The following is a 23112-nucleotide window of genomic DNA, read 5'->3' on the forward strand; positions in this document are numbered from 1 at the left end:
ACCAAATGAGTGTCACCCCAAAGTAAAATAAAATTTTATTCCGTAGATGCATATCAGGGTATTTTCAACAAATATATTAATATTTGAGTAGTCTAGTGGATATTCTGGAGATGCATCTTCTAGAGATGCACGTCAGATATTTTTAGAGATGAATTTTCGAAATAAGTTTATAAAATAGGCACTTGCACGATCACAAACCCATACTTCTTTTTCACTCCAACCCTTTCCAAAAACCGGCTACGCCAAATAAGGGAAAAGAGGGCGCTTATTTTGGCCTATAACAGCGCTTTTAAGCGCCCTCTAATCTGGCGCTGGCATAGGTAAAGACAGCGCTTTGTTTTCCTGGAGAAAGCGTTGTCTAAAGGCCCACATTATAGTGCGCTTTATGAAAAAAGCGCCCTCTGGAGTGGTCCATAAAGGGACACCTTAGAGGGCGCTTTCTGGAAAAAGCGCCCTCTAAAGTTGTCAATGTAAAGTGTTTAGAGGGCGCTTTCTGGAAAAAGCGCCCTCTAAAGTTGTCAATGTAAAGTGTTTAGAGGGCGCTTATTTTTTTAAAATAACTAACACTTTAGAGGGCGCTTTCTGCAGAAAGCGCCCTCTAAAGTTGTCAATGTAAAGTGTTTAGAGGGCGCTTTCTGGACAAAGCGCCCTCTAAAGTTCTCAATGTAAAGTGTTTAGAGGGCGCTTCCTACAGAAAGCGCCCTCTAAAGTGTTAGTTATTTTAAAAAAATTTGTTTGAAAAACAGTGGATATTTAATTGGTAACCTGTTCGCATGCTGCAAAAGTGTAAAATTCATATTGATTTCATCCTTTAATCCAATGTTATACACCATTAATCCATTGATATATACAACATGAATCCATTTATATACAACATTAATCCTCCATATATACAACATTAATATATGATTCTTTGATCAACAATATACAACAACATATTCATGATTTAGTAAAAGTACAACACCAATATACAACATATATACAACAACAGCATACAACAACAACATTCCATACATATATGTACAACAATATACAACCTAGCTATATGATTCTTTGATCAACAATGAATTGACACAATTCATCCTTCATTTCATCCAAATGAGCTCTTGAGTAAGATTTGTATTCCTCAAAGTACTACAATTAAGAGAATAAAACATATTCATGATTTAGTAACAAATTAGATTAGTTATCCGATAATATTAAAATAAACCCTAAGTTATTATTCCATACCATTTTTGGGATGTCTATACGATTCAATGCAATGATATCTCTCATAAATCTCAATACAAAAAATCCGCAATCGACCGAATTATTTTACTGAGGACACTACACAGAAAAACAAACAATATATATATATAGTTAATTTCTTACAAACACTATTATAAGCAAAAAAACAAACACTATTATAAGCAAAAATAAGATACTTAATATATACCTGAACTCTGACCCAGGTAATGTCCTTCCTAATGCGGTAATTCTTTTTCGATCTAAATTTTAGTATTGCCCTAACAAAATAAAAACGTATATTGAGATCAATCTGACAGACATAATTAAATATAGAAATACACACGAATATTTAGGGGAATTTCACTTACGTGTCAACCGTCTTCTTCAAACCCGGATATTTACTCCAATCACCCGATAACGAATCGAGATAATACACTATTAGTCTCGAAAGATCCATAGCAACCAACACCCAGTGGCCACTGTAAAATAAAACAAAAATTTAGATGAATGAAAATTTTCTACGTAAAAGATATACATAGATTAGAATGAAATTATTAGAAAGAAAATCTAACCCGTTGCCAGAATTAAACGGTAAAAAATACAAACTGCGTGTAGTATTATCGCCGGCCGCCATGAATCTATCGACTAGATCATTCTTTACGGATGTTGGATTTTTCGATATTAACGTTGCGTTGACACGGGAAGCAGCAATAAAATTGAAACGGTTACACAATTCAGTTCCCCGCATCAATTTGTCATACATATACCTTAAATAGAAACATAATAAATATTAGACTACTCATTGAAATGTGTAAATAAATTGTTCAACTAAGTAAATTATAGATTGATCGGAGTACCATATGTATGTATGAATGATAGCGATGCCCAATTCGTCGTGCTCAAAAAGTTGTTGCATGTCCTCCTTTCCAATTATTTCGAAATGAGCTTTTCCGAAAACACCTTCATCAAAATCTATACTACGAATGGACCCGTCCATAATATCGGACTCTTCCACCATTTTCTCAAGACGCATCATAATTTGAGATTTTGTCCCGGCCGTCGTTGGAATATCCTTCGTTGGAATATCCTTCGTTGGAATATCCTTACCATCGCTTTTCAACTTTCGACCGGGAACCTAAAAATTCATATAAAATAAATCATTACTTTTTGTGATGCAAAAGAATCGTTGTGTATATAATTCAATGGGTATATATATTTATACCTCTTTTTGAGATGCAACCGACTCGATGCGTCTTGAAATCCCTTTACCAGCTTTAGGGGTGGGTCTTGTAGGAGTCTAACATTACCATGTAATAAGGATTGATTAATATCATAATTGTAGCTGAATTGAAATGTGAATTCTAAATATTCATAATCATTTAGAGTGCGCTTTTGTAATAAAGCGCCCTCTAAGGGGCGCTGTCTATTCCAGTTTTTGGCGTAGTGACCCTTCCATTTGCAATCAACAATTTAACTCCAAATCTTCATTCTCGTGTTTCATCACATCTAAAGGAGCAAAAGAAGCTGAAATTCTAGGTAAATATCATTCATTTTAAACCTCGTTGATCACATTAAGTTTGTTTTTAGTATGAAAAATCATGCGTTGAATTCAGAGATGCATCTCTGGGTTATGTATGAATTCATATAGAGATGCATCTCCGGAGCTTACCTGTTCATATTTTTCTAACTTTGTTTACAGTTTTATCCGTTTTTGAGTTTTTTAATATAATTATTTTAATTAGATATGGTGCACCCCGATGTTTCTCACAAACATGTTGTGTCTTCGAATGTCAAATATGTTGTTATGAAGGAGGTAGATGTTGGAAACAAATTTAAAAGTGAAAAAGAGTTTGAATTTCGCGATCACATGCTTCAATGGATTCATACAGAGACCTCTAAATCGGGATTTGATGTGGTAATCGAAAGGTCTGATAATGGTTCGGATAGAAGAGGTGCATTTGTGATAATGGCATGCAAAAGAAGTGGGAAATGTAGACCTCTTCTCCAAAATTTTAAACGAGATGACACCGATTCAAGAAAATGTGAGTTTCCCTTTAAGTTGTGTGGTTATATGTTAGCAAATAAGAAATGGAGATTTAATGTCATATGTGGTTTACATAGCCATGACTTGTGTGAAAAGTTAGTTAGTCATCCAATTGTGTATTGCCTCATGCCGGAAGAGAAGGAATGTGTTTCAGACATGACAATGAATTTAGTTCAACCGAAAAATATACTTGTAACTTTGAAACGTAAAAGATGATAACACCGAAACACATAATTTATTTTAACTTAATTTGCACATGTTTTTGTGTCACTTTATCACATTTTATAGTGTTATACTGGTAATTTGTGTATGTATCAGGTACTTAACAAGTAGGAGTAAATACATGAAGAAACTAGGCGAAAACGAAGAAAAATTGCAAAAATACACTGATGGCCACCTACATGGTGCCCACCATGGCCCCAGCCATGACTAGGCAGTCATGGAGCCCATCAGAGAGAGAAAGGGAATGAAGAGGAGGCAATCAAAGAGTTGTGACGACCTCCACACATAACATGGCATCCTCCGTGAAATACAAAATGGCCAGAATCCTCACTTTGCACTTGTGGCGACCGCCATAAGCATTATGGCATCCACCATGTAGTTTGGCCCCTAAAAAATTACAATAGAAAGAACCCATTCTTTCCCATTCCTCAATATTTCCTCCCATGATTTCTACACGTTGAGGACTACAGTTCAGCATATGTAACACTATATATAGTTAGTTTTTAGGAGAATCTATTATCCAAGTTTTCTTAGTTTTCATTAGGCATATATTTCACCGTAAAAGTACTAATCGATCGCATTGAGGGGTTAATACACTGCTCTGTATTCAGAATTATGCTCATTACTTGGATCGCCGAAGATTAATCTTGCAGTCATATTTTTTTAGAAGTTCGCCCTTATTCAAGTTTTTCCACATTTAATGTTCCCGCAGTGTTTCGATTCCAGTAAGTTTTATATGCTTTTATTATTTATCTAGTAACTACATATCTGAACTTGCATGTGTGTGTTACTGAATCTAATCATAACTCATATCTATATCATCTTTATCATGTTCTTTATTTATGTGCGTAATAATAATAATATAAGTTGTATGCAAGTTATATCTAGCTAAGTCCATAGATTCCGGTATGTAAGGACCATCGTTCTGACGTGACTCAGTAAATTGAATTGGCGCAACCTTTAGTATTGAATAATTTTTCCGGTTCTGGTTTTTAAGATTTAATATTCAAAATGTTTTGCATGACAGTGAAAACATTTAGATACTAGTCAACAACAAGACAATGTGAGACCAATATCCAATAAATTTTCTGCATCTGTAATTTCGAGTCGTTCAGGTATCGCTCAACAACGCGAATGTGTGACACCGGTGTCTGATTTATCTAAATTTGCAATTACAAAACACTCAGGTACAGGTCAATAGCGCGATAGTGTGAGATAAGTACCCGATCAATAAAAATTAGATCTTTGATTTCAAAATTCAGCGACAGCGCTTTAGACATTAATTAGGACTTAGTAGTTTTCAAAAAGTGTTTTCGAAAATGTACGTGTGGAGCAACAACATGACATTTACGGTTCCAAAATATAACACAGTCTAATAGCATGGCGGTGTGATGCTAGTGTTTTAAACTAACATTTTCTCCCGAAAATTATTTTAAACATAAGAAGCGCCAAGAATTTATTGAGTCCCATAGGTACACTGGAAACCATATTCCGATCTCTCACTTATTTAATATATTTTCCAAGCTCTTTTTTATTTTTCTTAGTTTTAGTTTCCCCCTATTTTTGATTTATAGCCTTAGATAAATATATCATAAATAGATAACGATAAGGTTGATTATTAGTCCCTGTGGGTTCGATATCTTTTAAAACTATGATTGATTCAGCGCACTTGCGGAATAGCCCCATCAAGTTTTTGGCGCCGTTGTCGAGGATTAATTTACTCAATATCGTAATTCCGTTGTTGCACCGTATAGACTAAGGCAAAATTTAATTATATTTCCCTACTAGTTAGTTAATTGTATTCAAAACACTCATTCCTCAGAGGATGAGTTAGTACAACCCATTAACGAAATCGTGCATTTTATCCTCAGACGTCGAAGTAGACAAGTTCGTTTAGAGTATACTATCCCAACCTCAGATATGGCTACAAACCAGAATTGTCCTCTCAATGACTATGATGCTTCATCTCAAGAAGAGCCACACTCGAGCATTTCACCCCCTGCCATCGAGGAAAACAATTTCGAGTTAAAGCATGTTATGTTGCACATTGTGCAACAAAACCAGTTCTCTGGTAATCCCACAGAGGTCCCAAACCTTCATTTGTCACTGTTTGTGCAGTACGCAGACATATTGAAAGCTAATGGTGTAAATCCATAAGCCATACGACTAGGCCTTTTTCCCTTTTCTTTAAGAGATAGAGCTAGAGCTTGGCCCCAATGTCTACCATCAAACTCCATCACAACATGGAATGAATTGAAGAAAGCCTTCTTAGCCCGATATTTCCCACATAGCAAAACAACTATGCTAAGAATCCAAATCAACGGATTTAAACAGAAAGATGGAGAGTCACTTTTTGAAGCATGGGAAATGTACAAGGATATGATGAGACTTTTTCCACACCATGGACTTGAACAATGGCTAATTATCCACACCTTCTACAATGGTCCCCTGTACAACACTAAATTAACCTTAGATGCTGCAACTGGTGGCGCTCTAATGGACAAACCCTATCAAGAAGCCTATTAACTCATAGAAAACATGGCACAAAATCATTACCAATGGGGAGGTGAGTAAACTCTAGTAGAAAAATCCCAGATGAGTGGTGGTATGTATGAAGTTATTGGCATAAACCATGTCAATTCCAAGGTAGAGGCCCTTATGTAAAAGATCGAGAATTTGACCATAACTCCAACAGCTACCGTGGCTGTTGTGGCACCTAATTGCGAGTTATGTGGAGCCCCTTGGTGCAACACACCTGCATGTCTATTATTGGATGGAATTCCGTTCGACCAATTGAATTATGCCCAAGGAAACTCGTACTCCAATACCTATAATTCTAGATAGAGGAATCACCCTAACTATTCTTATAAGAACAACGATGCGTTGTTTGCTCCTAGCCTAACAACCACTACTCCTCCCGGTTATATAAAAGCCACACCCACTACTCCTTAAACACCTAAGAAGTCGAATCTTGAAATAATGATGGAAAATTTTGTTGTATCTCAGACTCATCAAATTAAGGATTTTATGAATCAAAACATTCATAACAATGAGTTGGTGAAATAGTTGGCAAACAAGGTAGACGCTTTAGCCATGCATAAAAAAATTCTAGAGACACAAATCTCCCAAGTAGCACATCAACAAGAAACTATTGTTACCCCAGCTGGCGTATTTCGTGGCACCACCACAACCAAACCCAAAGGGGCGCGCCAACACAATCACGCTGCGAAAGGGAAGAAAATTGGATGACCTAGTTAATTCAAGAGATAAAAACCCGATGATGGTTAGGAAAGATGACAAGGTAGGCAAGGAGCCAGAAAGAGTAATTGACAATAACCCTATAGGAGAGCCGAAGAAGATAAATAAATTAGAACCTAAAGAGAAAAAGGTCTAAGAGAAACCCTATGTTCCACCACCTCCATATCAGCCACCCATTCTGTTTCCACAATGGCTAACAAATTCAAAAATCGAAGGTCAATTCAAGAAATTTGTTAAGCTATTAAAACAACTAAATATAACTATACCTTTCTTAGAAGCCATAACCCAAATTCCCACTTATGCTAAATTCGTTAAAGAAATATTATCCAATAGGAGGAAGATAGATGATGATAGTACAATAGAACTTACTGAAGAGTGCAATGTCATAATACAAAACAAGATACCACCAAAACTTAAATACCCAAGGAGTTTCTCAATTCCCTGTGTTATAGGGAAATTTGATATTGATAAAGCACTGTGTGATTTAAGAGCAAGTGTGAGTCTAATGCCCCTATCGATTAGTGAAAGACTGAACCTTGGAAACCTTAAACCTACTAGGATGTCATTACAATTAGCTGATCGCTCAGTCAAATACCCTATAGGCATGTTGGAGAATGTCCCCGTGAGAATTGGTCAACTATACATTCCTACAGATTTTATAGTAATAGACATTAAAGAAGATTCAAGTATCTCGATTCTGCTAGGAAGACCATTTTCAGCTACCGCGAGGGAAATAATAGATGTAAAGAGAGGAAACCTAACTTTTGAAGTAGGAGAGGAGAAAATTGAGTTCATTATTTCCAAGTTTATGAAAGCACATGATATATACAAAACTTGTTGTTTTGTAAACATAATTGACTAGTGCATAAAGGAATTCAAGAAAGAAACACCTTCAGACACTAAAGTCCTAAAAATTCTGGCACCACCTATATTAGAAGATGATCAGTGGTGTGAACCTTATGTGAACGAAAACCTGAGAGAATGTCTTGCACTTATCCCTGATCACATGCCTGGCCCAAAACAACCATCCATAGAACTTAAAGTGTTGCCTAAAAACCTAAGGTACAAATTTCTAGATAAAGAACTTGATCGCCCAATGATAGTCAACGTAGACCTTGGCCCAGATGAGACCGAATGACTATTGGTTGTTTTAAGGAAATATCCCACAACCTTGGGATATAACATCTCTGACTTAAAAGGAGTCGGTCCTTCTATTTGTATGCACCGAATTATGTTAGAAGAGGATTCTAAAACCTCTAGAGGACATCAGAGGAGGACTAACCCTATCATGAGTGATGTAGTCAGGAAGGAAGTGCTAAAACTATTAGTAGCTAGCATCATATACCCGATATCTGATAGTCAATGGGTTAGCCCAGTACACGTCGTACCTAAGAAAGGAGATGTTATAGTAGTAAAAAATGAGAAAGGAGAAGCTATAAACAAACATGTAGAAACACGATGGAGAATGTGTATAGACTATAGAAAACTAAACAAATCCACTCGTAAAGACCATTTCCCTCTACCCTTCATTGACCAAATGCTTGAGAATTTAGCTCGACATTCCCATTTCTTCTACTTAGACGAATAATCATGATTCTTTCAAATCCCAATCCATCTTGACAACTAAGAGAAGACAACTTTCACTTGTCCCTATGGAACATTCGCCTACCGACGAATGTCATTCGGATTATGCAACGCTCCCGCTACTTCCCAGAGATGCATGATGGCGATATTTACAGATTTTCTAGATGACATCATGGAAGTCTCAATGGATGATTTCTCAGTGTGAGGGCTGAGTTTTGAAAGTTGTCTCATTAATTTAGAGATGGTTTTAGAAAGATGCGTAAAGGTAAACCTAGTGCTCAATTGGGAAAAATGTCATTTTATGGTTAAACAAGGAATAGTCCTTGGACATATAGTGCCCGACAAAGGGATAAAAAGGGACAAAGCTAAAATTGAGGTATTGAAAAACTTCAACCACCTAAAACTGTTAGAGAAATCTGAAGTTTCTTAGGACATACCGGTTTTTACCGACGCTTCATTCATGATTTCTCTAAAATAACTAAACCCCCGACCTACCTTTTAATGAAAGATGATGAGTTTATCTTTGATGAAAATGTTATAAGCATTTCAAATGCTAAAACAAGCCTTGATTTTGGCACCTATTATGCAACCTCCATATTGGAGTCATCCGTTTGAAATCATGTGCGATGCAAGTGATTATGCGGTAAGAGTTGTCCTAGGCCAAAAGAAGGAAAATAAGTTACATGTCATATACTACGTTGGTAGAACTTTGGATACAACTCAAATGAACTAAGCCACAATTGAGAAATAACTCTTAGTTGTGGTCTTCGCGATTGACAAATTTTGTTCCTATTTAGTATGAGCTAAAATCATCATTTACACAGGCCATAAAACTATTAGGTATTTACTGACCAAGAAAGACGCCAAATCAAGGCTGCTTAGATGGATCCTAGTGCTACAAGAGTTCTATTTAGAAATAAAAGACAAAAAGGGAACATAGAATTGAAGGTTTGAAAAATACAAGAAAGAAGGGGTGTGTGAATTGGGTTTTAAAAACAAATGCTTTTTATCAACTCAAAAACACCATACAATACTAAGAACAAGGAGATAAAGAGACAAGTATTTTTATCCTGGTTCGCTTGAAATCAAAGCTACTCCAGCCCACCCGCCAAAATGATTTTGCCTTATACCCAAGGACTTAATCCACTATAATTAAACAGATTATAGAAAAACCACAACGAACAACTTTCTTTGTCTTCTCAAGGATCCGACTAAACCTAGTCTCCTTAAGAAAAATCACAAAAAACAACTTCCTTTGTCTTCTCAAGGATCTGACTAAAACCTAGTCTCCTTAAGGAAATACAAACAAACAAGTTTGAATAAAGTTTTTTGTGTTATAAGTTGCTTCTACACAAGCAGATTTTGCACAAATGAAATACAAACACTTAAAGAAAAATTGTATACAAAGTTGATAGCTTTTTACGTAGAAGCAGACTTGAATATGTAGTTACTCTTAGTTTTTTTTGTAGAAGCATTGAAAGGCGAGACATTGATGTCACAAGAAAGAAGATGACAACGAAGATGTGGGTCAACATTGAATCATTGTTAACGACAAGTTTACGACTCATGTGTTAGAGAGAGAGAGAGAGAGAGAGAGAGAGAGAGAGAGAGAGAGAGAGAGAGAGAGAGAGAGAGAGAGAGAGAGAGTCGTGGTAGAACCTATAGTAGAAAAGATAGTGGAAAATAGAATTAGGTTGTTTGAACATGTAGAGAGAAGAACTGTAGATTCTATAATAAATATACTAGATCAGATAGAGAGGAGTCAAAGAGGTAGAGGTAGAGGTAGAGGGTGACCTAGAAAAACTATAAGAGGAGTTATTAAGAAAAATATAGATATTAACAATTTGGAGAGAAACATGGTTCTTGATAGAACATAATGGAGGCAGTTAATCCATTTAGCCGACTTCACTTAGTGGGATAATGTTTGGTTACTATTGTTGTATTGATATCTTGCAAAAATATTGAGATAAAACTTGATAATGAGGACAAGGCTCCATTCTTGTTAAACTTATTATCCAAATCTTGAGCATTTAAAGAACATCATTCTTTTATGCAAAGGAAGGCATAATCACTTTGGAGGAAGTTCAGTTAACTATCTCAATAAAAAAATCGCGTAAATTATGACAATTTTATTATAATGTTTAAAAAACTTCCACCTTTTTTTCGACATATTTTGACACTTTTTTAAAATGACATAATATTAATCATGTAATGGCGGGTTTAGCCAACAACATTTACTTTTATTTTTTTAAGTTTTTTTAATTCATTTTCATTCTAGTTTTTCCTAATTTCTTCTTCTTCCTTACATGTTTTACTCTTTAAGTTTACTTCATTCAAACTTGTATTCTAGGCAAGTTCAAAAAATTAATTAATTCACCCTAATTGAGAAAAAAAACTATTATTATACTCTTTCTTTCCCCTTTTTAGTTTGTCTTTGATTAGGGATAGAAATAAGCTTGATCGAATTAGGTTTTATTAAGTCTGAGTCTGTCATGCTAAAACATTCAAAACTTTAGTCTGGTTTGTAGTCTTTATAGACTTAGTTTTAGGTCTAAGTTTGACCTTTTCGAAAGTTTGATTGACCTATTAGACTACTTAAAAGTATATTTCATTTGAACATTTGAAAATAAGCAATTCAACTAACATTTAAATATACTAACAAATTAAAAGGTCAATGAAACTAAATATTTGTTTGAGTTGACTTATTCGATTTTACTACGTAATATGTGTTTTGTCTATTTGATTGAGAGAACTTATGAAAACAACTTATGACATTGTTTATTAAATTTTTTCAGTTTTTTTTCATGAGTTCTTCAAGATAACTAAACTTTATTTTTATATTTTAATTTAAAATTCAAAATATAATATAATAATAATAAATATAAATATAAAATTATTTATATTTATTTAAATAAACATATCATCCGATAGATCTGATAGACTTAAAACATATCTTTTTTATGTCACGAAACCTAGCAGTTCTAACTATAAGTAGAATTATAGAAAAGTTCAACCGTTTGTGATTTTTTAATTTGGGAGAAGGTATATTATTTCGGTCAAGTTCTACGTCTAGGTTTCGTCTTAGATTTTCTGCCTCTACATGTTGTATTTGATGAATGATTGTTAACTTAAGTTATCTCAGAGGGTATTGTTATAATAATAATAATAATAATAATATATGTATATGTTTTAGATCCTAAATATGGTTCTTATCTTCAATAACAAAACAAATAGCAATGAGGGGTATTTACAGTTTGTTTTTTACTTCATCTAGTTCTTTAAATATTTCATTGGGTTACGGTTTTATGAATCAGTTTCTATAGTATGATTAAAATGGTGGAGTTTTAATTGAAGATTTGGTTTTTAAAGTGGCATTTAAATAACAATCACAATCAAAATAAGCTATTATGAGATCCACCACATTTTTTACTAAATTGTAGTCTATAGATGCATCTCCGTATGAATATTTGGTGTATTCGGAGATGCATCTCCGAAATGTTTCTTTGAATGTTTTTTAAAACATGATAAATACAATGAGAAAGTTATTTCGAAGATGCGTCTCTAGAATCCTCTCTGAATCATATCAGAAAAACATCATTGTCCAAAAATTCAATTTTTGTGAGGTCAATTTATATTAACTTATATTAACTTCAAATCAAAGTAAAATTCATTTATATTAAAGCTAAAAGAGGGTGAAAATTCATACATAAATAAAAAAAGTCAAGATAATGCATACATAAAATACATAGAAAGTACCCAAAAAATAATACATCCCAATATAAACTACTAGGTATGTCTAACTGCCTGCCTCCTCCACTGCCCGTACTCACGACATTCAATAACTCAAAAACCATGCGCTCCACTAGGGTCCCGACTCTATGGATGTTGTACCCATCTGCGAAACACGCCGACATACCACACTCACGTTCTCTTCTTACTCATCTCGAACCTCAAGTACCTTCTAGTTAGCTGACCTAGGTGGTTCTCCAGGAGCGTCCGGTGTCTAGATAGGGTGTGACACCCTATAGAACCATGTCATTTATACCTCAGAACAAGCCTAATGTACATGATCTAACTCTCGGCAATACTTCTATGATACCAGGTGACTCTCAAAATCATCCAGTATCGATTGTAGATCTCTAGGGTGCATGCTGGAAGGAGCGGACTCATGGGGAGGTCTCAGAATAATATGCAAGTATCCAAATTGACGCATCACTCACTCGGGTAGATAGGGATACATAAGAGATACCCACATCCCCGCCAACCAGAGTATAAGGAAATGACGTCAAACTAATGTATCTGGTGGTGACTCTCGTATGGGCGTAAGCAAACGTCATCTGGTACCATATGGTTAAGAGAGACTCTAAATGGCTCAACCACACCATTCCCCCTGAACAAAACAAAAGTGGTTGCACAAGGCCAATACTCTGTGTAATCTGGCACAACTTCAAACCCGGTGATGCGAGGGAAGTAGTAGATGATCCATCCCTTAAAATGGTTTGGATCAATATTAATAACAAGTGTAACAAATGAATTATTAAAATATTAGTAACAAGAAATTACCGTAAGCAGTGCGCAACACCCCGTCATATGCTTTGTCTTTCCAAGACAAGCCTCACCCAACTTCGAGTATAGGTAAACCAAACAGACGACCCCCTAGTTGTACTCGTGAATCGTAGTCAGGTATATGAAGTACTTGAGGTATACCACATTAAAATATGTTGGTGTAAGCCCTAGAGGCCAATACTTTTGGTACTTGTATCGAATTATTTATTAATAATAAAAGGCTTTTTCTTTATTATGTTTGTTTAATAAAGTCCCTAGAATAGCTAGTCCGTTTAATGTATCAAGTATGACTTAATCATGAGATCACATTAAACATAAGGACACTATTCTTAAAGTATCCGTAGTCGAGATTTATTGTGAAGTGGGATAATATTAAAGCATTAAGACTATTATGTTTGTAGACTGATGATCACATCTCATGGATCATAGATAAAGAGTTATCAAGTCTTAAACATAGGTATGAATATTAAGAGTAATATTTATACTGGGTTGACCCGCTATGAGAATACTATATAGAATGTTATGCAAAGTGTCATAAGTTATTCTCATGGTGATAATGGTGTATACCACTCTTCGACCTGAAACCACTATGGACCCTAGATGTAGAATCGAGTGCTTTATTGCTAATCCAACATTGTCCGTAACTGGATAACCATAAAGACAGTTGATGGGTACTCCACGAAGCATGCTGAGGGACATGAGTGACCTAGATGGAATTTGCCCATCCTGCGTAACAGGATAAATGTCTATGGTCCCAATATTGACCTGGACAAGGATGACACGGTCTATGCCTTGTGTTCAATATAGACATAAGGGCAAAAGGGTAATTATACACATAATTATTATCACAGAAGGATTTGTCAGATCACATGACATTTTCGTGACTTGGGTAGCAGTGATGTGTTGCTAGATACCGCTCACTGTTTATTATGTTAAATGCGTGATTTAATATAATTGCCAACGTCGCGAAAACCTACAGGGTCACACACAAAGGACGGATTGATGAGAGATAGAGTAACTAAGGAACATAGTAAGGTACGGTGCACTTAAGTGGAATACGAAATATGGTAAGGTACCACACGCTTAAGTGATTTTGGGCATATTATAAGATATGGGCCAAAATACACTTAAGTGGGATTTTTAGCTTGAAGCCCACACAAGTGGTTCTATAAATAGAACCCTTGGGTAGAAGCATTGTCACTCTAATTGGAATCTCGTTTCCCTCTCTCTCTCACTCAAAGCCTTCATTCGTAGCAGCTAGCACTGAGATTGAAGGAATCCGTTCGTGTGGACTGAGTAGAGACGTTGTCATCGTTCAACGTTCGTGATCGCCACAAGAGGTAACGATTCTATCACTGATCATGCCCATTCGTAAGGATCACTAAATGGAGAATTTTTTAAATTCCGCTGCGCCTTGGATGGCAATTCTCCTTTAGTGGTATCGGAGCCACTTACGAAACCATGAATCTGATAACTATTTATTTTCTGTATTAATACGATTAAAGACTGAATGAATCAAAGATTAAATTGAGATCGATTAAGTCATATATATTATATATGTAATCCTGATGCAAAATACATTATATATGATATAGTGTTCTTGTTTCGTTCATTCAAACACTCAATGGTTGTTTTCCTTTGAGCGATCAATGGTCGTTTGCTTCTTGATCCGACATTAGTATGGTGAAGCAATGACGTGTTGATCAATCATACTGAATCAACAATCGAGATGTGTTTGACGGTCTGAAATTGGTGCATCAAGGTTAGTGACGGCACAAGGGTTGTGTTGTCAGAGAGTTATGCGATTGGGGTTGTGACTGCGCAAAAGTTGTGCTTTCTAAACACTTTTTCGAACAGTGTTAACCGGTTAACGCATATGGTTAACCGGTTAACGCGAAACGGAATACAGCTTTCTAACTATTTTTCAAACAGTGTTAACCGGTTAACGCAATACGAAATATAACTTTTTAAGTTTTTCAAACAGTGTTAACCGGTTAACACATTTGGTTAACCGGTTAACGCAAGGCAGAAAACAATTTTTGAACAAATTTTCAAACAGTGTTAACCAGTTAACGCATATGGTTAACCGGTTAACGCAAGGCAAAATTCACCCGTTCAGCTAACTCTGCGTAATGTGATCGGTCGTCGAGATTTAATTTGGTTTTAATTGATTAAAATAATTAAAATTGATAATAATAATAATGTGTTTATTATTGTCTTGTGGTGATCGGTTATGGCCTTAGTTTTCCTTTATTTTATTTTGGGTTTTAAAATATGACCTGCGTGTCGTGCCTCTCTTTTAATCTCTCAATGTAACTTCTTTTCTCATCTCACTCCCTCGTATGTAAAACGAGTTTCTTTTATGTAATGTAATGACATGAAGAAAGCAAAGAAGTCAATGCCAAAGGAGGACAACCTTGAAGATCTTGCTTGGGGAAGCTTAGATCGTTATTAGGTTAGCTTAGGTTCTCTCATTGGCTTGGGAGAACAACTGCGTTAGGGGCCATAACTGTTTCATTATGTATGTTGATGCATGTGAATGTATGTTGATGCATGTGAGAGATGATTTATATGATAAATAAGCCGGTGAGATCAGAAAAATTGCAATTCCCTCAAATTAAATATTAAGTTTATGCTTTCCAAGTTTTAACACTCATCAAGACTAATATCGGATAATGTAGGTTTCGCCTACGCGAGATGCATGTTCTATATTAGTAAGGTGCGATGGGATAATTGTAATATCCAACTGTTAAAACAATGGGTCAAACTTAACTAAACAAATTATAATAATATTATATATGTTAGCTTTCCAAGTTTTAGCACTCATCAAGACTAGTATCGGACAATGTAGGTTTCGCCTACGCGAGGTGCATTTTCTATATTGGTAAAGTGCGATGGGATAATTGTAATATCCAACTGCTAAAATAATGAGTCAAACTTAATTATAATAATATTATATATGTTTAGAAGCAAGAGTTGGGAATGATCCATATGATGGATTGGAATAAGGAGTTATTCACCCAACTGAAATTTTCGAGAGTTGTATGAGATACAATTGGAAGGAGTTCCTACCTAAATAAACTAGTTTTGTGTAATCCGCCTACACGGACTTAGAACGAAGTAAAATATGGATCTCGACCCACTAGAAAATCTTCCAACGGGATTTTCCGAATCAGATGATGAGGGTCATTTGTTTTGAGTAAAATAGTGGGAACATATTTAATTAAAGGCCTAATTAAATATGTCAATGATGCTTATATTTTCATTAATCCTTATGTAGATTATCATGACAGCAAACACCTCTAACAACATCTTGCGATCAATCCTTGACAAAGAAAAATTGTCTGGGACAAATTTTCTGGATTGACACCGAAACCTGAGGATTGTCCTCAAACATGATAAAAAGCTGTATGTCTTGGAGAAACCTGTTCCTGAAGAGGAACCTCCTAGTTCTGCACCTAAGGCAGAAAGAGATGCTTATAAGAAGCATGTCCATGATGCCAATGAAACTGCTTGTCTCATGCTAGCTACCATGAACTCAGAATTGCAAAAGCAACATGAGAACATGGCAGCGTTAGATATGATCGAACACCTGAAGATGCTCTATCAAGAGCACGCAAGGCATGAGAGGTTTGAAGTTTCAAAAGCCCTTTTTCAAGGCATGTTAGCTGAGGGAGCCCCTGTAGGTCCCCATGTGCTCATGATGATTGGGTATGTGGAAAACCTTGAGAGATTGGGTTTTCCCCTCGGAAAGGAACTTGCAAGTGATTTAATCTTGCAATCGTTGCCAGATGGATTCAGTCAATTTGTCCTAAATTTCAATATGAACGATATGGACAAATCTCTTCCTGAACTGCTAGCCATGTTAAGAACTGCTGAGCAGAATCTGAAGTCGATAGGGAAGTCCATTCTGATGATCGGAAATGGAAAGAGACAGAACAAAAGGCCCACCAAGCAGGGTGATAAAGGGAAAGGCAAGGAAGTTGCCAAACCCAAACCCATCGTTGCTGCTTTAAAGCCTAGTGGAGGCATAGCAAAAGAAGGCACCTGCTTCCATTGCGGTAAGACCGGACACTGGAAGAGAAACTGCCCAAAGTACCTGAAAGATAAGAATAATGGAGTAGAGACTTCAACTTCAGGTGTTTTTTGTTATTAAAATTAATTTATCTACTTCTGCATCATGGGTATTAGATACTGGATGCGGTTCTCACATTTGTACAAATGTGCAGGGACTAAAAAGGAGTAGAGATTTGGCAAAAGGTGAAGTCGACCTACGAGTTGGCAATGGAGCAAAGGTTGCTGCTTTAGCCGTAGGAACTTATGTATTGACTTTACCTAGTGGTTTAATAATTTAGTTAGAGAACTGTTATTATGTACCTGCAATTAGCAAGAATTATATTTCCGTTTCTTGTTTAGACAAGTTTGGTTTTTCATTTATAATAAAGAACAAGTGTTGCTCAATTTATTTGAATGACATATTCTATGCTACTGCACAAATGAACAATGGACTATATGTCCTTGATCTTGAAATGCCTATTTATAACATTAATACTAAAAGGATGAAACCTAATGAATTAAATCCAACTTACCTTTGGCATTGCCGATTAGGGCACATAAATGAGAAACACATTTCCAAACTCCATAAAGATGGACTGTTGGACTCTTTTGATTATGAATCATATGAGACATGCAGATCTTGTTTAATTGGAAAGATGACAAAGTCTCCATTCACAGGAAAAGCTGAAAGAGCTAATGATCTTTTGGCCCTCATACATACTGATGTGTGTGAACCACTGAACATACCAGCAAGAGGAGGTTTTCAGTACTTCATCACATTTGCTGATGATTTCAGTAGATATGGTTATGTGTATTTAATGAAACACAAATCAGAGTCCTTTGAAAAGTTCAAGGAATTCAAGAATGAGGTACAAAAACCAACTAGGTAAGAATATTAAAACTCTTCGATCAGATCGAGGTGGTGAGTATTTAAGCCTAGAGTTTGATGACCATCTGAAAGAGTGTGGGATCCTATCCCAACTTACTCCTCCTGGAACACCCCAATGGAATGGTGTATCTGAGAGAAGAAATTAAACCTTGTTAGACATGGTCCGATCCATGATGAGTCACGCCGATCTTCCAAACTCCTTTTGAGGACATGCACTATTGACATCAGCTTACACACTTAACCGTGTTCCATCCAAAAAGGTTGAGAAGACACCATATGAGATATGGAGTGGTAAGAAACCACATATGTCTTACATGAAGATTTGGGGTTGCGAAGTTTATATGAAATGACAAATTTCAACTAAGCTTGAGCCCAAATCTGACAAATGCTTATTTGTGGGATATCCTAAAGAAACAAGAGGGTATTACTTCTATAATCCTTCTGAGGGCAAAGTGTTTGTCGCTCGAACTAGAGTTTTCCTAGAAAAAGATTTTATTTCCAAAGGAATCAGTGGAAGGAAAGTAGAGCTTGAAGAAATTCAAGAATCACAAAGCATCGATACACCTATGGAGGAATTAGAGCAGGAAACACAAGTAGTTGTGTAAGAGCAACCTGCTCAAGTAGAACAAGACCAGTGTAGGTCAGGCAGGATACGTCACCTACCTGAGAGATATGGATATCTCATAACTGATCAAGGTGATGTATCACTCATGGATCAAGAGCGAACATGAGCCTTGTGTCTACAAGAAGGTTAGTGGGAGCATGATCGTTTTCCTGGTATTAAATGTAGATGACATATTACTCATTGGAAACGATGTCCCTACCCTGCAACAAGTAAAGTCTTGGATGGGGAAATGCTTTTCTATGAAGGACCTAAGTGAAGCAACCTATATATTAGGAATCAGAATCTATAAAGATAGATCACAAAACTGCTTGGCCTAAGTCAGAGTACATACATAGACAAAGTGCTGAGACGCTTTAATATGCATGATTCCAATGGTTATGTGTTTTTTGCTTAAATGGTGGCACTGTGTGTTGGTGTAAGCCCTAGAGGCCAACACTTTTGGTACTTGTATCGAATTATTTATTAATAATAAAAGGCTTTTTCTTTATTACGTTTGTTTAATAAAGTCCCTAGAATAGCTAGTCCGTTTAATGTATCAAGTATGACCTAATCATGAGATCACATTAAACATAAGGACACTATTCTTAAAGTATCCGTAGTCGAGCTTTAGTGTGAAGTGGGATAACATTAAAGCATTAAGACTATTATGTTTGTAGACTGATGATCACATCTCATGGAACATGGATAAAGAGTTATCAAGTCTTAAACATAGGTATGAATATTAAGAGTAATATTTATACCGGATTGACCCACTATGAGAATACTATATAGAAAGTTATGCAAAGTGTCATAAGTTATTCTCATGGTGATAATGGTGTATACCACTCTTCGACCTGAAACCACTATGGACCCTAGATGTAGAGTCGAGTGCTTTATTGCTGATCCAACGTTGTCCGTAACTGGATAACCATAAAGACAGTTGATGGGTACTCCACGAAGCATGCTGAGGGACATGAGTGACCTAGATGGAATTTGCCCATCCTGCATAACAGGATAAATGTCTATGGGCCCAATATTGAACTGGACAAGGATGACACGGTCTATGCCTTGTGTTCAATATAGACGTAAGGGCAAAAGGGTAATTATACACATAAGTATTATCACAGAAGGAATTGTCAGATCACTTGACATTTTCGTGTCTTGGGTAGTAGTGATGTGTTGCTAGATACCGCTCACTGTTTATTATGTTAAATACATGATTTAATATAATTGCCAATGCCGCGAAAACCTACAGGGTCACACACAATGGACAGATTGATGAGAGATAGAGTAACTAAGGAATACCGTAAGGTACGGTGCCCTTAAATGAATTATAGAACATCGTAAGGTACGGTGTACTTGAGTAGAATACGAAATATGGTAAGGTACCATGGACTTAAGTGATTTTGGGCGTATTATAAGATATGGGCCAAAATACACTTAAGTGGGTTTTTTAGCTTGAAGCCCACACAAGTGGTTCTATAAATAGAACCCTTGTGCAGAAGCATTCATTTGCGGTTGCATTATTTTCGTTTTCTCTCTCTCTCTCTCTCTCTCACTCAAAGCCTTCATTCGTACCAGCTAGCACTGAGATTGAAGGAACCCGTTCATGTGGACTGAATAGAGACGTTGTCATCGTTCAACGTTCGTGATCGCTTCGTGGATCTGCATCAAAGGTTTTGATCGTCACAAGAGATTTTCACCAAAGGTTTCGATCGTCACAAGAGGTAAATATTATATCACTGATCATGACCATTCGTAAGGATCTCTAAAGGAGAAAATTTTAATTTCCGCTGCGTTTTGGACCGCAATTCTCCTTCACTGTGAGCTGGAAAAGTTCAAAGCAAGATACAGTTGTTGATTCTACAATCAAAGCCGAGTATATTGCTGCCTCAAGTGCAGCAAAGGAAGCTGTTTGGATCAAAAAGTTCATTAGTGGACTTGGCATAGTCCCTAGCATTGTGGATCCCATTGGTCTCTATTGTGATAACAATGGTGCTATCGCACAAGCTAAGGAGCCTAGATCTCACCAACGATCCAAACACATACTTAGGCGTTATCATCTCATTCGAGAGATAATAGATAAAGGAAATGTGAAAATATGTAGAGTACCTACACTTGACAATATTGCTGACCCACTGACAAAGCCTCTTGCGCAGCAGAAGCATGATGGCCATACTAGATCAATGGGCATTAGGGGTATGCCTGATTGGCTCTAGTGCTAGTGGGAGATTGTTGGTGTAAGCCCTAGAGGCCAACACTTTTGGTACTTGTATCGAATTATTTATTAATAATAAAAGACTTTTTCTTTATTATGTTTGTTTAATAAAGTCCCTAGAATAGCTAGTCCGTTTAATGTATCAAGTATGACTTAATCATGAGATCACATTAAAAATAAGGACACTATTCTTAAAGTATCCGTAGTCGAGATTTATTGTGAAGTGGGATAACATTAAAGCATTAAGACTATTATGTTTGTAGACTGATGATCACATCTCATGGATCATGGATAAAGAGTTATCAAGTCTTAAACATAGGTATGAATATTAAGAGTAATATTTATACTGGATTGACCCGCTATGAGAATACTATATAAAATGTTATGCAAAGTGTCATAAGTTATTCTCATGGTGATAATGGTGTATACCACTCTTCGACCTGAAACCACTATGGACCCTAGATGTAGATTCGAGTACTTTATTGTTGATCCAACATTGTTCGTAGTTGGATAACCATAAAGACAGTTGATGGGTACTCCACGAAGCATGCTGAGGGACATGAGTGACCTAGATGGAATTTGCCCATCCTGCGTAACAGGATAAATGTCTATGGGCCCAATCTTGAACTGGACAAGGATGACACGGTCTATGCCTTGTGTTCAATATAGACATAAGGGCAAAAGGGTAATTATACACATAATTATTATCACAGAAGGATTTGTCAGATCACATGACATTTTTGTGACTTGGGTAGCAGTGATGTGTTGCTAGATACCGCTCACTGTTTATTATGTTAAATGCGTGATTTAATATAATTGCCAACGCCGCGAAAACCTACAGGGTCACACACAAAGGACGGATTGATGAGAGATAGAGTAACTAAGGAACATCGTAAGGTACGGTGCACTTAAGTGGAATACGAAATATGGTAAGGTACCACACACTTAAGTGATTTTGGGCATATTATAAGATATGGGCCAAAATACACTTAAGTGGGCTTTTTAGCTTGAAGCCCACACAAGTGGTTCTATAAATAGAACCCTTGGGTAGAAACATTGTCACTCTAACTGGAATTTCGTTTCCCTCTCTCTCTCACTCAAAGCCTTCATTCGTAGCAGCTAGCACTGAGATTGAAGGAATCCATTCGTGTGGACTGAGTAGAGACGTTGTCATCGTTCAACGTTCGTGATCGCCACAAGAGGTAACGATTCTATCACTGATCATGCCCATTCGTAAGGATCACTAAATGGAGAATTTTTTAAATTTCGCTGCGCCTTGGATGGCAATTCTTCTTCAAAATATGTGTCACTTTTGTCCATAATCATAGACGTGCCAACCAAGAACAAAAGCTGACACCTCAATACGCAATGTCGGTGGAACTAAACCTACACATCATTGCTTACGACATCCGTATCCCCCCTTCACATGATCATTATAAAGGGTTTCCAAAAAGGTAAAACTGGCATGAGCACCTCTAGTGTGAGTTTCCTCCTCCAACATTTTACCAGGGTCAACCCCTAACATGTTGACCATCAGATCGATCCCTTCCTGTCACCCGATCCTCCCGTGGTCTAATAACTTCCCTCTGATTGGAAGATGTAGGAGGAAAGATACGTCATCCAAAGTGCTGGTCATATCGTCTATAGGTAGGTGGAAAGATAATGTGTCTTAGAACCACCTCTCTACAAAATCCGCATGTATATCGTGATTTATAGTCAAGCATGTAGATGAACATAAACCAACAAAACCGAAATAACGGATAATATCACGAAATAAATGATCAGTGGGCTATGGAAACACCAATATATTTATGTCGTGGTTAATCATTTTCAAATACTCACACTCCTAAAAAAAGAAAACATAATCAATATGGATTTAATTAGTTGATAACACATGTAATGCAAAAGAAAATAAATATACCATTCATTCCAAACATGCCTAGAAGCATGCTCTGCATAATTATAAAGTAAGGTTGTATCATATGGCCCCCATGGATAACTCTATAATGGGTCATCCTGACCGGCTTCCTCCTGGGCTTCAAGGGCTCCAGGGTCAATTAAGGGCCTCACGATCCTCACATTCTGCTATATCATATGCCTGCGATGCTTGAGAGAGTCAACTACGAGAACCAAGCGTTCGGGCCTGCGAAGTATATGCAACATCAAACAAGTTAAATTAACTTGTGGCCTCATGGTCCTCCATGCGGCCCTCTCACGTCGCACCAACGAGGTTTGAGACACATACCCGAGCCTAATCCGACCAGTGTTGTCTTCACCCATTGCACTTGCGTTATAAAACAGAGACAAAAATCAACAACATGCTTAGGGAAATTCACAAAATGTCCCAATTTTTTGACTGAGTCAAATTCGAAGATATATCTTCAAAAATAATGCATAGAAAATCCAGATGCGTCTCTGGAAAAACATATGATTGTCTCATGGAA

General features: G+C 36.5%; 1 non-coding gene across 1 annotated transcript; it reads right to left on the bottom strand.

Annotated features, from left to right (window-relative positions):
* Nucleotides 1-5794: 5794 nt before the first annotated feature.
* On the bottom strand, nucleotides 5795-5901 carry LOC127090193 (small nucleolar RNA R71). Its single transcript, XR_007791721.1, has one exon. It is a non-coding gene; the product is annotated as a small nucleolar RNA R71 (small nucleolar RNA).
* Between the last annotated feature and the right edge of the window lie 17211 nt (nucleotides 5902-23112).

This window comes from Lathyrus oleraceus, chromosome 5, assembly GCF_024323335.1.
Source record: "Lathyrus oleraceus cultivar Zhongwan6 chromosome 5, CAAS_Psat_ZW6_1.0, whole genome shotgun sequence".
Classification (NCBI taxonomy): domain Eukaryota; kingdom Viridiplantae; phylum Streptophyta; class Magnoliopsida; order Fabales; family Fabaceae; genus Lathyrus; species Lathyrus oleraceus.